The 14,686-nt window shown below is 37.1% G+C and overlaps 1 protein-coding gene across 12 annotated transcripts in view; it reads left to right on the forward strand.

Moving 5' to 3' along the window:
• The window catches only part of TASP1 (taspase 1), a 273,636-nt gene that overhangs the window by 20,326 nt on the left and 238,624 nt on the right, over positions 1-14,686 (forward strand). For 2 of the 12 annotated variants that reach the window (XM_027118169.1, XM_027118168.1), the window contains exon 5: positions 273-542. The exons of the other annotated variants lie outside the window; for them this stretch is intronic. The gene's annotated coding sequence lies outside the window, so the exon portion shown is untranslated. The remainder of the gene's footprint in view (positions 1-272; positions 543-14,686) is intronic. 12 annotated transcript variants of the gene reach the window in all.

The raw sequence follows: 14,686 nt of genomic DNA on the forward strand, positions 1-14,686 counted from the left end.
TTTTAAGTATGCGAAGCAAGGAGTTTTACCTTTTCTACTTTGTAGTACTTAAAATGTTTTCATTGCATGACATTTGGATTTTGACTTCGGATGCTCTTTTTACTTCTTTTTTTCAACTTGGTATCATTGATTATTTCAGTCAAAGACCCTATTTTGCTCTGTTTAGCAGTATTTCCAGGGGTGCTTCAGTATTTCTATGTATTCCAGGTGTTTATAGAGTCTTTATGTTTCTCTGCATTTTTTTTTTTTATTTATTTTTTTTATTTTTTGAGGTGTACACACACAGTTACACTTCACGGAGTTGCATCCAGCCAAGTGTCCATGTTCTTCTTGTGAAGAGGCAGAGAAAAATCACCTCTCTCAAGAATTTCCACCTTCTGACCAAGGGAAATGTGTCCTGAAGAGCTGTACGCAGATGGGAGGCAACTTGTTTGCTTGTTCTGCTGCTATAGAGCATTGAGTTAATTAGAAGACAGGCTGTGGGTGGCCAAGTACAGACAAAGAAGCACCAGACAGAGCCCAGTTAGCCCGGGGCAGTAAAAGTAAGTTACACTCTTTTTAAAACACTTTTTTGAGTAGTGATGCTGATTCTTGCCTTTAGTACTAAGGGGCAACTTGTAACTTACTGTTTGTGTTTACACAGTAGATGCATCTGTTCTTTTCCTCAGACCCTAGAAACTAAACACGCTCTGCAAAGTACCTGCTTAATTAAGGAAAAGCAGTGATTCTTTTTTCTTTTAAGTTTTTTTAGAATAAAAAGAGAACTGAATCAGTTATTACATTTCAGATTAATTTTTACACTGCATCAAAACTGTGTATTAGTTTTTGGCCAAGTCAAAACACTTAAGTACAGAGCTTGTTATGTTACAGAGCTTTGTACTGACGGGAACTTCACCTTTTTCTAGCCATTTCTTGGTGAGTTCTGTGGAACTTATCAGATGAATTCATCTTGGCTGAATCTGGTAGAAGGTATGGTCTGAGACCAGACTTAGCAGTTCCTAAGGAGCTTGTAGCTTTATGTATGAGCCCTTGTTTTGCTCTGGGAGTTATTATTCTCCAAGAATATACTACATTTTAGAATTCAGCTTCGAGCTACTTAAAGCTACATTTGGTAGTGTGGTGGAATTGGTGGTAATTCTGTGTTTTGGTTATGTGGCAGCAATTTAGACTTTTGGATTGAGTGTAAAATGTCTTCTTCTAAATTAATAGAGATATTAGATTTATTGGCCGTTGGATTTATAGTGCTGTGATTATTGAATCATTTCATATGTGTCGGGTGTGTGTGTGTGTGTGTGTGTGTGTGTGTGTGTGTGTGTGTTTGGATCTATATTCTTTGGGGCATCAATTTTATAATCTAACATCTACTGGTTTTTTGCTTTTTAGCTTTTGGTAATGAAGGGCTAGGCTAAGAAGATTTTTCTGTGCTCAGCAAATCACAGGCTGATATCATGAAGGTCAATCTGAAAGACTGCCTTTGATTTTAAGTTTTTGTCTATCTCTCAAATGTAGGACTGTATTCAGAATCTGGAAGGGAATGAGGAGGAACTTAAGTTATATAACTTTTAGGAATCTCATCAAGATCATATCCTAAATCCTGCTACAAAGCAGAACAAAGCATTACTTCCGTTTTTTCCCCACTCATTCTGTCTGTCTACCTGCCGTCTAATTTTTATGTGTACAGCAGGCTTTACCTAAGTGTTAAAATAATGAAGGATTGCATCTCCCTATAGCAGAGCAAACAGTTTAAAATGGAATCCTAGGCATCCCAGTTGAGAATAGTGCTTTGGCCATTCCTACTGCCAGGGAGTTTTTACTGGCAGTCATTCCCACTCAGGGTCCAGCCTCCTGCATGGTATACTCATTTCCTGACAGTTCATGACATGCGTATAACATAGGGTATCAACACTATAACATTTACTAGCCTTCTCAGAAAATTCTGAGTGGGGAACTTATTTTTGTTTTCCTCTTTTGGAGTATGTACAGATGTTAACATTTTCTAGTGGGTTGGAAATCTTTTAAATAAAAAGCATAGTTATAAGTTACTACTTATAAGTTAGTGACACCCCTCTCACCCCTCCAATCTACCATGTCCTCACTTCACATTTGATAGAAGGATAGTTTACATTATTATAATTCTGTGGTCTGTTAGGTTCTTTTTGAGTGATATTTCCATATTATTGTCAACGTGGTTAAAAGGTATAGGTATTTAGGTTGAAGGGAAGTATAAGTAGATGCCAAGTTTGGCTTTACTAGAGAAACAGCTACATTTGTCTTTTTCTATTGTAGCTCATGTGGAAAAGACAATTTCAGGTACCGTGTGTGCTAACCTCCTCCTGGACATCGTAAAGAATCCAACTAAAACAAAGTTTAAAACTATTTCAGATGTTCAGGTCTATGGAAGCCAATATTTTATGTTAGAGATTTGTGTTATGTTTGACAAGTAACTCTTTGTACTGCAATTCTGTGGCTTTCAATTAAAAAAAAAAACCATGAAAATAAACTGCTGTGATGTGATTTTTCTACTTAATTTTGCTATGTCTTTATTTGCAAATTAGGCAGATTAATAATGGAAAGGAGGTGAATACAGGTAGGCAGTGCTTTTTTATTAAAATACTTTTAATAATAAAGTAGAGAAAAAAGGTGGTTCTGTTTTTTGACAGAATATTGCATGCCAGATCAACAAATGCTCTAATGAACAAAAGCAATATTTGATGCATTTATTCTAAATTTCTATTCAGTAGAAGAGCTTGGACACTTCAAGAAGATCATTAACAAGTCTTAGTTCCTAATACATATGCTGTTGTGTGTTAGTTTTTTTTTTTAAATATAAACTATGTTTTTTTGTGTGTAATTGAACAGTTAAAAAAATGAACTGTCACAGATAATAAAACTGGGTATTCAACATACTATATTTGACTCAACTGTTCACAGAGTGTGATGCAAACAAATGTTCTCTTAACTTACATCCAGCATGGCTAAAATATTACTTTAACACATGTTAAAAGTAGAGCACTGTAACTATTTGGCTAGATACAATTCCGGGCTGTCTGAATTGAGTAATTTCCTCAGGCATTCCAACTTTGATCAACCACAGCACGAACTTTTAGCATGTCTGTAAAGCAGCCAGTGCATCTGTAAATATGTCCCGAGGTAGAGAGAAAAGAGAGAATGCCAAAAAAGAAAGAATACTTTCTGTCGTTAAGGAGCAGTTACAGAATGAAAATGGAAAGTTTTTGTTTCCCTAGGAACTCTTTTTAGATGATTGAGCCTCTGATGTCTAAGTATGCCCTGTGGTTCTGTATTAATGAATGAAAGATACTTCATTTGGGCCTAGTAGAAATGTTTTCTGGCTAACTCTGCTGAAACGTACTGGTTAGAGTTCATTTATTCTTAAACTTTCCAGTCTTTATTAATATAGTATTAATTGGCTAAAAACCTAAACATACACAATAGCATGTATCTCAGTAAATCATGTCTTAATTGTTTATAGCTAGTATTGGGGTGAAAATATTCTTATATGACCCTGTTTTAGAGAATAACTCTAAGAACAGGCAGCGCCACTGCAGAAGTAATCTCTTTGCTTTCACCACATGGAGGAAAATAGGTTTTTCTGGGTTTTATCTTCAGTGACCTGGAAATGAATTTGCAAATATCTACTGGTTTCTGTACACAAACTAGGATAATTTATAATGGTAAATTGCCCTCTTGAACACAGCATGCTTATATCACATGGATGTAACTTCCTTGGGGATATTTTAAGGTGTAATAAACAACTATTTGCAAACTGGGTGTTAAGTTGGATAATACGGCTTGCTTCTTTCTGACCTTGTTTTCCATAGTCCTAGGATAGCAGATACCATGACCTCCAATTAGCTCCAGTTGTGAAAATTCTGCTTTTTAGGTCAACATTGTACCAAACATCAGGAGGAATCCATCATCTTGTAATTTCTTGTAATTTCTTATAATTTCTTGTAATTTCTATGTTGTTATTGTCCACATTGTCCAATTAGTCAGTCATGGAAAACACGGGTTAATCAGTTAAGTAAAATTTACCAATAGTGAAAAAGTTTTATTGTAGTTTCATACTCTTTTCATTGAGTGTTTTTTCAGAACTAGACAAAGGGTAGTATAGTTTGTAGATTTACACCCTTTAAGCACATTCCCTATATCCCAAAAGAGGTACAGAGAAGTGGTGGACAGGCAAGTTGGAGAGGAAGATGGAAAGGCAAGGCCTGGGTGAACTAATGTGACTTTCAGAGGCAGGGACTTGAACGGATCGCTAAGTTGGTTACCTTGTTGCTGTTTCCTGAATGCCATAATTTCTTCAAAATTCAATACTTTTTAAATTTCATGAGCCTACTGCTTTGAATTTAAAATCACTAAAGTTCACGCTGAGAACGTGAGAGCCAACTTTTACAAAAACTATGTGATATTTGGTATCCAGTTTATAGATAGGTTCTCAGTATCCGTTAATTATTTTCCCTGATTATCTCTTTGTCATTTTTTTTGGTGTTACTCAACATTGATTCCCCCGCCCCCCGCCCCACGTAACTGTATAAATTTTGTGTGTGTTTTTGGTTTGTTTGTTTTGCTCCAAATTACTAGCTCCAAAGAGAATACTGTGTTTTTTCTCATCATTTTGACCATGGCAATTCACCATCGTATAAAGTTGTAGATGAAGTTGTCTATACTAATGGTGATCAAGGTAGTCTTGAGAAAAATAACATGATATTTCATCATTCTTCTTGTGGATTCTGGGTAGAAAGCTTGTCTGACTCATTTTGGAGGAGCAAAAAAGTATTATAAATTCCAATTGTCATAATCAGAAGATGTGTGGCATTTCTGACCACTAACCTGGCTCTCAGTTAAGTGTGTTGACACAGGGTAGTTAGTCTACAACACAGATTAAATGGCTTACTTCTGTATTTATCATTCTTCTTGTTTAAGTAGTAAGAAGTACAAATATTCAATATTTTCCGTATTCAGCAAGGCATGAGAATGAAATCATGATCTGTTGTTGGGACTGGCATTTGTGTCGAAGAGCTGCTTTGCCTAAAATCTGTATTATGTGGAAAACTGAAGACTTACCAAAACTGAGAGTTTGTATCTGGAGAAGCATGAGACCTTATTAACCTTTACAAAGTGAGATTGCAGAAGAGACAGTTTACAGATGTGTGTTGATTGGTCCATAGACAAGTTCTTAAAAATTGGAATTTGTTGTGAACATTTAAAATCAGGAGACGCATAAAAACCTGGATTTCTAACTTCTTTTGAAAAAAAGTGAGATCTGGTCACATAGAACATGCATTCTCTGAGGGTTGCAGTCTGCCAGGGCTGAGCGACAGCTGCCCCTTTTGAGTATAGGAAGCTGTGTAACTAAAACTATTTTTCAGCTCAAGGTACAGATGGAAATAAGGCTTGGACAGATATGCCAACTTTTGTGTTGTTGGAAGGCCTGAGAGAATGAACTGATGATTTAATTGGCCTCAGTTTTTTGCTCTAGAGTTTGCAAATTGTTGCAACAGGAATTTCTACCAAAAGTAAGAATAAGACTGGAATGAGCTTTGATTTGATTATTTAATATTGGAATTGGACTAAGGTATTAACTTATTATTTTGAAAATGAACTTCAAATCAAACTAAAGACTTTTCAAAAAATTTCCCACTGAAGTAATTTGAACCAGAACCAAGGTATATCACTCCAAAGAGTTTGAGCTGGAGCAGAAGCAGATCAAAATACTCTGTGACCTGGCTAAGCATGAACTAAATTGTTCCTTTATTTACTTCTAGTTCCAGAAGTAAAATATTATTTTCAGTGATTGTGGTGAAGAATGTACCAGAAATGACCATAAGTACCAGCATGTTGCACTGATTTCTGAACTTTGTCTTGCTAACCTCCTAAAGGATATTTAGCTTCCAACATCATTTGTCTTATCTTGATTCCATTAATTCTTGATGGAAAACATACTAAGGAAAATAATTGATTTGTGCATAAATATTTGTGGCTACATCTGTGATGATTACCTGGAAACTTTTGTATGTCCTTTCACCATTGACTCTCCCACACTTTATTAATCTTTTTTCCAGTTCATCTCATTTTTCTCCAGTAAAAGTTGAACCCTGCTTCCCAGAGTGGTTAGCTTTTGTAGCCTCTCATGACTCACTTGTGCTTTCTTACTCTCCACCTCCTCTGTGCTGTTGCTCACAGATGCCTTTACAAGCCTCCTCAAGGTAGGATTCAAGGAGAAAGTGAAGTTAAGCAGCTTGTGGAGTTCATGTAGATTGGAGTTTCTCAAGGAGAGGGCCATGGTCCAGCTGAATCAGAATCACTTGAGGTAGCTTGTTCCAAAAAAAAAAAAAAAAAAAAGAAGAGTCCCTACCTTTACCCCACATGACCTAGGTCAGAATCTATGGGGACAGGAGTCTGGAAATTTTCATTCTTCTGATTAAAAAAAAAAAACTTTTAGCTTTGAAATAATTGTAGATTCACAGCAGTTGTAAGAAATAATACAGAGAGATCCCTTGAGTCCTCTACCCAACACTGATAACCTTTTTTTAAAAAAAATTTGCCATTAATCTTTTATCTAAAATAATTTACACTATAGTTTCAAAACTTTTTATTAAAGTATAGTATACATATAGAAAAGCATACACATTTATGGTACAGGGGCAGCTCCTTGAAGTTTTTGGAGTGAACCAGCACCCAGATTAGGAAACAACATTTGCAGCCCTCCAGAAGGCCCCTTCTGCCCCTTCCAGTCACTCCAGGGTAAAGCCTGTTCTGAAATGAAATCATGCAGTACGTATTCTTTTGTGTCTGCCTTTTTTTGTTTAATTCATAGAATGCAAAAGGTGAAATTCAAAGAACACAAAATTAGTCATTTTAAAGTACATAATTCAGTGGCATTTAAACATTCATAATATCGTGCCACCACCACCTCTGTCTTGTTTCAAAATACTTTTCACTCCCCAAAGGGAAGCCTGTACCCATTAAGCAGTTGCTCTGTATTCCCTCCTCCCCAAATCCCTGGCAACCACCAATCTGCTTTCTGTCTCTCTGGATTTACCTATTCTGGACATTTCATATAAATGGAATCATACAACATGTGACTTTGTGTGTCTTCTTTCACTTAGCATAATATTTTCAAGGTTCTTCCACATTGTAACATGTATCAGTGCTTCATTCATTTTTGTGGAATATTATTCAACATTATTCATTTATATACCACAATTTGTTTATCCGTACATCCATTGATGGACACTTGGGTGGTTTCCATTCTTTTGCTGTGAATAGTGTTTGCTATGAATAGTGAACAGTGTTCCTGTGAACATTCCTGTACAAGTGTTTGTTTATCAAGTTACTGGGTCATATGCTAATTCTTTTTTTGTGTGTATTTTTTGTTTTTTGAATTTTATTTTTAATACAGCAGGTTCTTATTAGTTATCTATTTTATACATATTAGTGTATATATGTCAATCCCAATCTTCCAATTCATCCCACCACCACCAACCGCCTCCCCGCCCCACTTTCCCCCCTTGGTGTCCATATGTTTATTCTCTACATCTGTGTCTCTGTTTCTGGCTTGCAAACCGGTTCATCTGTACCATTTTTCTAGATTTCACATATATACATTAATAAACAATACTTGTTTTCCTCTTTCTGACTTAATTCACTCTGTATGACAGTCTCTAGGTCTATCCACGTCTCTACAAATGACCCAATTTTGTTCCTTCTTATGGCTGAGTAACATTGCATTGTATATATGTACCACATCTTCTTTATCCATTTGTCTGTGGATGGGCATTTAGGTTGCATCCATGACCTGGCTATTGTAAATAGTGCTGCAGTGAACACTGGGGTGCATGTGTCTTTTTGAATTATGGTTTTCTCTGGGTATATGCCCAGTAGTGGAATCTCTGAGTCATATTGTAATTGTATTTTTAGTTTTTTAAGGATCCTCCATACTGTTCTCCATAGTGGCTCTATCGATTTACATTCCCACCAACAGTGCAAGAGGGTTCCCTTTTCTCCACACCCTCTCCAGAATTTGTTGTTTGTAGATTTTTTGATGATGACCATTCTGACTGGTGTGAGGTGATACCTAATTGTAGTTTTGATTTGCATTTCTCTAATAGTTAGTGATGTTGAGCATCCTTCCATGTATTTGTTGGCAATCTGTATATCTTCTTTGGAGAAAATTCTGTTTAGATCTTCTGCCCATTTTTTGATTGGGCTTTTTTCTTTTTTAATATTGAGCTGCATGAGCTGTTTATATATTTTGGAGATTAATCCTTTGCCCATTGATTTGTTTGCAAATATTTTCTCCCATTCTGAGCATTATCTTTTCTTCTTGTTTACAGTTTCCTTTGCTGTGCAAAAGCTTTTAAGTTTCATTAGGTTCCATTTGTTTATTTTTGTTTTTATTTCCATTATTCTAGGAGGTGAGTCCAAAAAGATCTTGCTGTGATTTATGTCAAAGAGTGTTCTTCCTGTGTTTTCCTCTAAGAGTTTTACAGTGCTCGGTCTTACATTTAGGTCTGTAATCCATTTTGAGTTTATTTTTGTGTATGGTGTTAGGGAGTATTCTAATTTCATTCTTTTACATGTAGCTGTCCAGTTTTCCCAGCACCACTTATCGAAGAGTCTGTCTTTTCTCCATTGTATATCCTTGCCTCCTTTGTCATAGATTAGTCGACCATAGGTGTGTGGGTTTATCTCTGGGCTTTCTGTCCTGTTCCATTGACCTATATTTCTGTTTTTGTGCCAGTACCATATTGTCTTGATTACTGTAGCTTTGTAGTATAGTCTGAAGTCAGGGAGTCTGATTCCTCCAGCTCCGTTTTTTTCCCTGAAGATTGCTCTGGCTATTCGGGGTCTTTTGTGTCTCCATACAAATTTTAAGATTCTTTGTCCTAGTTCTGTAAAAAAATGCCATCGGGGGCTTCCCTGGTGGCACAGTGGTTGAGAGTCCGCCTGCTGATGCAGGGGACATGGGTTCGTGCCCCAGTCTGGGAAGATCCCACATGCCGTGGAGCAGCTGGACCCGTGGGCCATGGCCGCTGAGCCTGTGCGTCCGGAGCCTGTGTGCCGCAACGAGAGAGGCCACAGCAGTGAAAGGCCTGCGTACCGCAAAAAAAAAAAAAATGCCATTGGTAATTTGATAGGGATTGCATTGAATCTCTAGATTGCTTTGGGTAGTATAGTCATTTTCACAATACTGATTCTTCTAATCCAAGAACATGGTATATCTCTCCATCTGTGTCATCTTTGATTTCTTTCATCAGTGTCTTATAGTTTTCTGAGTACAGGTCTTTTGTCTCCTTAGGTAGGTTTATTCCTAGGTATTTTATTTTTTTGTTACAGTGGTGAATGGGATTGTTTCCTTAATTTCTCTTTCTGATCTTTTGTTGTTAGTGTATAGGAATCCAAGAGATTTCTGTGCATTAATCTTGTATCCTGCAGCTTTACCAAATTCATTGATTAGCTCTAGTAGTTTTCTGTGGCATCTTTAGAATTCTCTATGTATAGTATCATGTCATCTGCAAACAGTGACAGTTTTACTTCTTTTCCAGTTTGTATTCCTTTTATTTCCTTTTCTTCTCTGATTGCTGTGGTTAGGACTTCCAAAAGTATGTTGAATAGTAGTATGTTTGAATACTTTGAATAAAGTATGTTGAATAGTAGTGGTGAGAGTGGACATCCTTGTCTTGTTCCTGATCTTAGAGGAAATTATTTCAGTTTTTCACCATTGAGAATGATGTTTGCTGTGGGTTTGTCGTATATGGCCTTTGTTATGTTGAGGTAGGTTCCCTCCATGCCCACTTTCTGGAGAGTTTTTATGATAAATGGGTGTTGAATTTTGTCAAAAGCTTTTTCTGCATCTATTGATATGATCATATTTTTTTTTTTGTTTAAAACATCTTTATTGGAGTATAATTCCTTTACAATGGTGTGTTAGTTTCTGGTTTATAACAAAGTGAATCAGTTATACATATACGTATGTCCCCACATCTCTTCCCTCTTGTGTCATATGGTTTTTATTATTCAATTTGTTAATATGGTGTATCATATTGATTGATTTGCGTATATTGAAGAATCCTTGCATCCCTGGGATAAATCCCACTTGATCATGGTGTATGATCCTTTTAATGTGTTGTTGGATTCTGTTTGCTAGTATTTTGTTGAGGATTTTTGCATCTCTGTTCATCATTGGTATTGGTCTGTAATTTTCTTTTTTTGTAGTGTCTTTGTCTGGTTTTGGTATCAGGGTGATGGTGGCTTCATAGAATGAGTTTGGGAGTGTTCCTTCCTCTGCAGTGTTTTGGAAGAGTTTGAGAAGGATGGGTGTTAGCTCTTCTCTAAATGTTTGATAGAATTTGCCTGTGAAGCCATCTGGACCTGGGCTTTTGTTTGTTGGAAGATTTTTAATCACAGTTTCCATTTCAGTGCTTGTGATTGGTTTGTTTATATTTTCTATTTCTTCCTGGTTCAGTCTTGGAAGGTTATACCTTTCTAAGAATTTGTCCGTTTCTTCCAGGTTGTCCATTTTATTGGCATAGAATTGCTTGCAGTAGTCTCTTACTGTGCTTTGTATTTCTGTGGTGTCCATTGTAACTTCTTTTTCATTTCTAATTTTATTGATTTGAGTCCTGTCCCCCTTTTTCTTGATGAGTCTGGCTAAAGGTTTATCAATTTTTGTTTATCTTCTCAAAGAAGCAGCTTTTAGTTTTATTTATCTTTTCTGTTGTTTTCTTTGTTTCTATTTCATTTATTTCTACTCCAATCTTTATGATTTCTTTCCTTCTACTAACTTTGGGTTTTGTTTGTTCTTCTTTCTCTAGTTCCTTTAGGTGTAAGGTTAGATTGTTTATTTGAGATTTTTCTTGTTTCTTGAGGTAGATTGTATTGCTATAAACTTCCCTCTTAGAACTGCTTTTGCTACATCCCATAGGTTTTGGATCATCGTGTTTTCATTACATTTGTCTCTAGGTATTTTTTGATTTCCTCTTTGATTTCTTCAGTGTTCTCTTGGTTATTTAGTAACGTATTGTTTAGCCTCTATGTGTTTGTGTTTTTTACGTTTTTTTCCCTGTAATTGATTTCTAGTCTCTTAGCATTGTGGTTGGAAAAGATGCTTGATATGATTTCAATTTTCTTAAATTTACTGAGGCTTGATTTGTGACCCTAGATGTGATCTATCCTGGAGAATGTTCTGTGTGCACTTGAGAAGATGTAATCTGCTGTTTTTGGATGGAATGTCCTATAAATATCAATTAAATCTATCTGGTCTATTGTGTCATTTAAAGCTTGTGTTTCCATATTAATTTTCTGTCTGGATGATCTCTCCATTGGTGTAAGTGAGGGGTTAAAGTCCCCCACTATTGTGTTACTATCGATTTCCTGTTTTATAGCTGTTAGCATTTGCCTTATGTATCGAGGTGCTCCTATGTTGGGTGCATATATGTTTATAATTGTTATGTCTTCTTCTTGGATTCATCCCTTGATCATTATATAGTGTCCTTCCTTGTGTCTTTTAACAGTGTTTGTTTTAAAGTTTATTTTATCTGATATGTGTATTGCTACTCCAGCTTTCTTTTGATTTCCCTTTGCATGGAATATCTGTTTCCATCCCCTCACTTTCAGTCTGTATGTGTCCCTAGGTCTGAAGTGGTCTCTTGTAGACAGCATATATATGGGTCTTGTTTTTGTATCTATTCAAAAGCCTGTGTCTTTTGGTTGCAGCCTTTAATCCATTCACATTTAAGGTAATTATTGATATTATGTTCCTGTTACCATTTTCTTAATTGTTTTGGGTTCGTTTTTGTGAGTCCATTTCTTCTCTTGTCTTTCCCACTTAGAGAAGTTCCTTTAGTGTTGGTTGTAGAGCTGGTTTGGTGGTGCTGAATTCTCTTAGCTTTTGCTTGTCTGTAAAGCTTTTGATTTCTCCATTGAATCTGAATGAGATCCTCGCTGGGTACAGTAATCTTGGTTGTAGGTACTTCCCTTTCATCACTTTAAATATGTCATTCCACTCCCTTCTGGCTTGTAGAGTTTCTGCTGAGAAAACAGCTGTTAACCTTATGGGAGTTCCCTTGTATGTTATTTGTCATTTTTCCCTTGTAGCTTTTAATTATTTTTCTTTGTCTTTAATTTTTGTCAGTTTGATTACTATGTATTTCAGCATGTTTCTCCTTGGGTTTATCCTGCCTGGGACTCTCTGCACTTCCTCGACTTGGGTGGCTATTTCCTTTCCCATATTAGGGAAGTTTTTAAGTATAATCTCCTCAAATATTTTCTTGGGTCCTTTCTCTCTCTCTTCTCCTTCTGGGATCTCTATAATGTGAATGTTGGTGCGTTTAATGTTGTCCCAGAGGTCTCTTAGGTTGTCTTCATTTCTTTTCATTCTTTTTTTCTTTATTCTTTTCTGCGGCAGTGAATTTCACCGTTCTGTCTTCCAGGTCACTTATCTGTTCTGCCTCAGTTATTCTGCTATTGATTCCTTCTAGTGTATTTTTCATTTCAGTTATTGTATTGTTCATCTCTGTTGGTTTATTGTTTAATTCTTCTAGGTGTTTGTTCTTTAATTCTTCTATGTCTTTGTTAAACATTTGTTGCATATTCTTGATCTTTGCCTCCATTCTTTGTCCGAGGTCCTGGATCATCTTCACTATCATTATTCTGAATTTTTTTTCAGGAAGGTTGCCTATCTCCACTTCATTTAGTTGTTTTTCTGGCATTTTATCTTGTTCCTTTATCTAGTACATAATCCTCTGCCTTTACATTTTGTCTATCTTTCTGTGAATGTGTTTTTTGTTCCACTGTGTGCAGGACTGTAGTCCTTCTTGCTTCTGCTGTCTGCCCTCTGGTGGATGAGGCTGTCTAAGAGGCTTGTGCAAGCTTCCTGATGGGAGGGACTGGTGATGGGTGAGGCTGGGTGTTGCTCTGGTGGGCAGAGCTCAGTAAAACTTTAATCCACTTCCCTGCTGATAGGTGGGGCTGAGTTCCCTCCCTGTTGGTTTTTTGACCTGAGGCAACCCAGCACTGGAGCCTAGAGGCTCTTTGGTGGGGCTAATGGCAGACTCTGGGAGTGCTTATGCCAAGGAGTACTTCCCAGAACTTCTGCTGCCAGTGTCCTTGTCCTTGCGGTGAGCCGCAGACACCCCCCCTCCCCCGACCCGCCACCTGGCCTCTGCAGGAGATACTCCAACACTAGCAAGTAGGTCTGGTTCAGTCTCCTATGGGTCACTGCTTTTTCCCCCTGGGTCATGATGTGCACCCTACTTTGTGTGTGCCCTCCAAGAGTGGATTCTCTGTTTCCCCCAGTCCTGTTGAAGTCCTGCAATCAAATCCCAGTAGCCTGCAAAGTCTGGTTCTCTGGGAATACCCCTCCTGTTGCTGGACCCCCAGGTTGGGAATCCTGACGTCGGGCTCAGAACCTTTACTCCAGTGGGTGGGCCTCTGTGGTATAATTGTTCTCCAGGTTGTGAGTCACCCACCCAGCAGTTATGGGATTTGATTTTATTGTGATTGCGCCCCTCCTACCGTCTCATTGTGGCTTCTCCTTTGGCTTTGTATGTGGGGTATCTTTTTTGGTGAGTTCCAGTGTCTTCCTGTCATGATTGTTCAGCAGTTTCTGTGTTTAACTTTTTGTGAAATCAGCAGACTGTTTCCCCAACAGCTGAGCCATTTTACACTATCCGCGGTACTGTACAAGTGCTACCATTTCTCCATGTTCTTGCTGGCACTTGCTGTTTTTTGTTTTTGTGATTATAACCATCCTCATGGGTACAAAGTGGTACCTCATTGTGACTATGATTTTTATTTCTCTATGAATAATGATGTTGAACATCTTTTTACATGCTTGCTGACCATTTGTATTCTTCTTCAGGTAAAAATGTCTGTTGACGTCTATTCAAGTCCTTTGCTCATTTTATAATTGGGTTCTTTTTTGGTTGTTGTTATTGTAAGTTATAGGAGTTCTTCATATATTCTTGATGCTATACTACTATTGCATTTCTCTGTCAGTCTGAAATTACATCAGATTAACACTTAAAAGGAAAAATATATTGTAACTACCCCTGTGGTTTTTTTGTCTCCCCCTTATAGCCCTCTTGCCATGCCCAGTACTTCCTATTTCCTGTCCTGTTTTGTTTTTCTTCATCATATTTACTGCTATCTAATAAGCTATCTAATTTATTTAATTTCTTATTGTCTGTCTCCCTTAGCTAGAATTCTGGCTCCATGTGGACAATGATATTTTTCTGTTTTGTTCATTTCTATATCCCCGTGTGTTAGGTCAAGGATTAATAAACCATGGCCTGAAAGCCAAATCTGGACTGTTGCCTGTTTTTGAATGGCCTGCAAACTAAGAATGGTTTTGCCTTTTTTAAATGGTTGAAAAAAACTCCAAAGAAGAATAGTATTTCATGACTCCAAAAAATTATATGAAATTCAAATTTCAGTGTTTATGATGAAGTTTCATTGGAACACGGCCATGCTCAGTCATTTGTGTATTTTCTCTGGCTGCTTTTCATGTTACAGAGGCAGAGTTTAGTAGTTGTAGAGTTGTCTGTGTGGCCAAGCCTGAACTATATAACATATCTGGCTCTTTACAGAAAGATTTGCCTGGCACATAGATGAACAATAATTTTTTGTTGAATGAATGGATGAATCTTAGCCTATACCA

The sequence above is a fragment of the Aethalodelphis obliquidens genome, unplaced genomic scaffold (assembly GCF_003676395.1).
Source record: "Aethalodelphis obliquidens isolate GAN/ISIS:26980383/991018 unplaced genomic scaffold, ASM367639v1 scaffold18, whole genome shotgun sequence".
Taxonomy (NCBI): domain Eukaryota; kingdom Metazoa; phylum Chordata; class Mammalia; order Artiodactyla; family Delphinidae; genus Aethalodelphis; species Aethalodelphis obliquidens.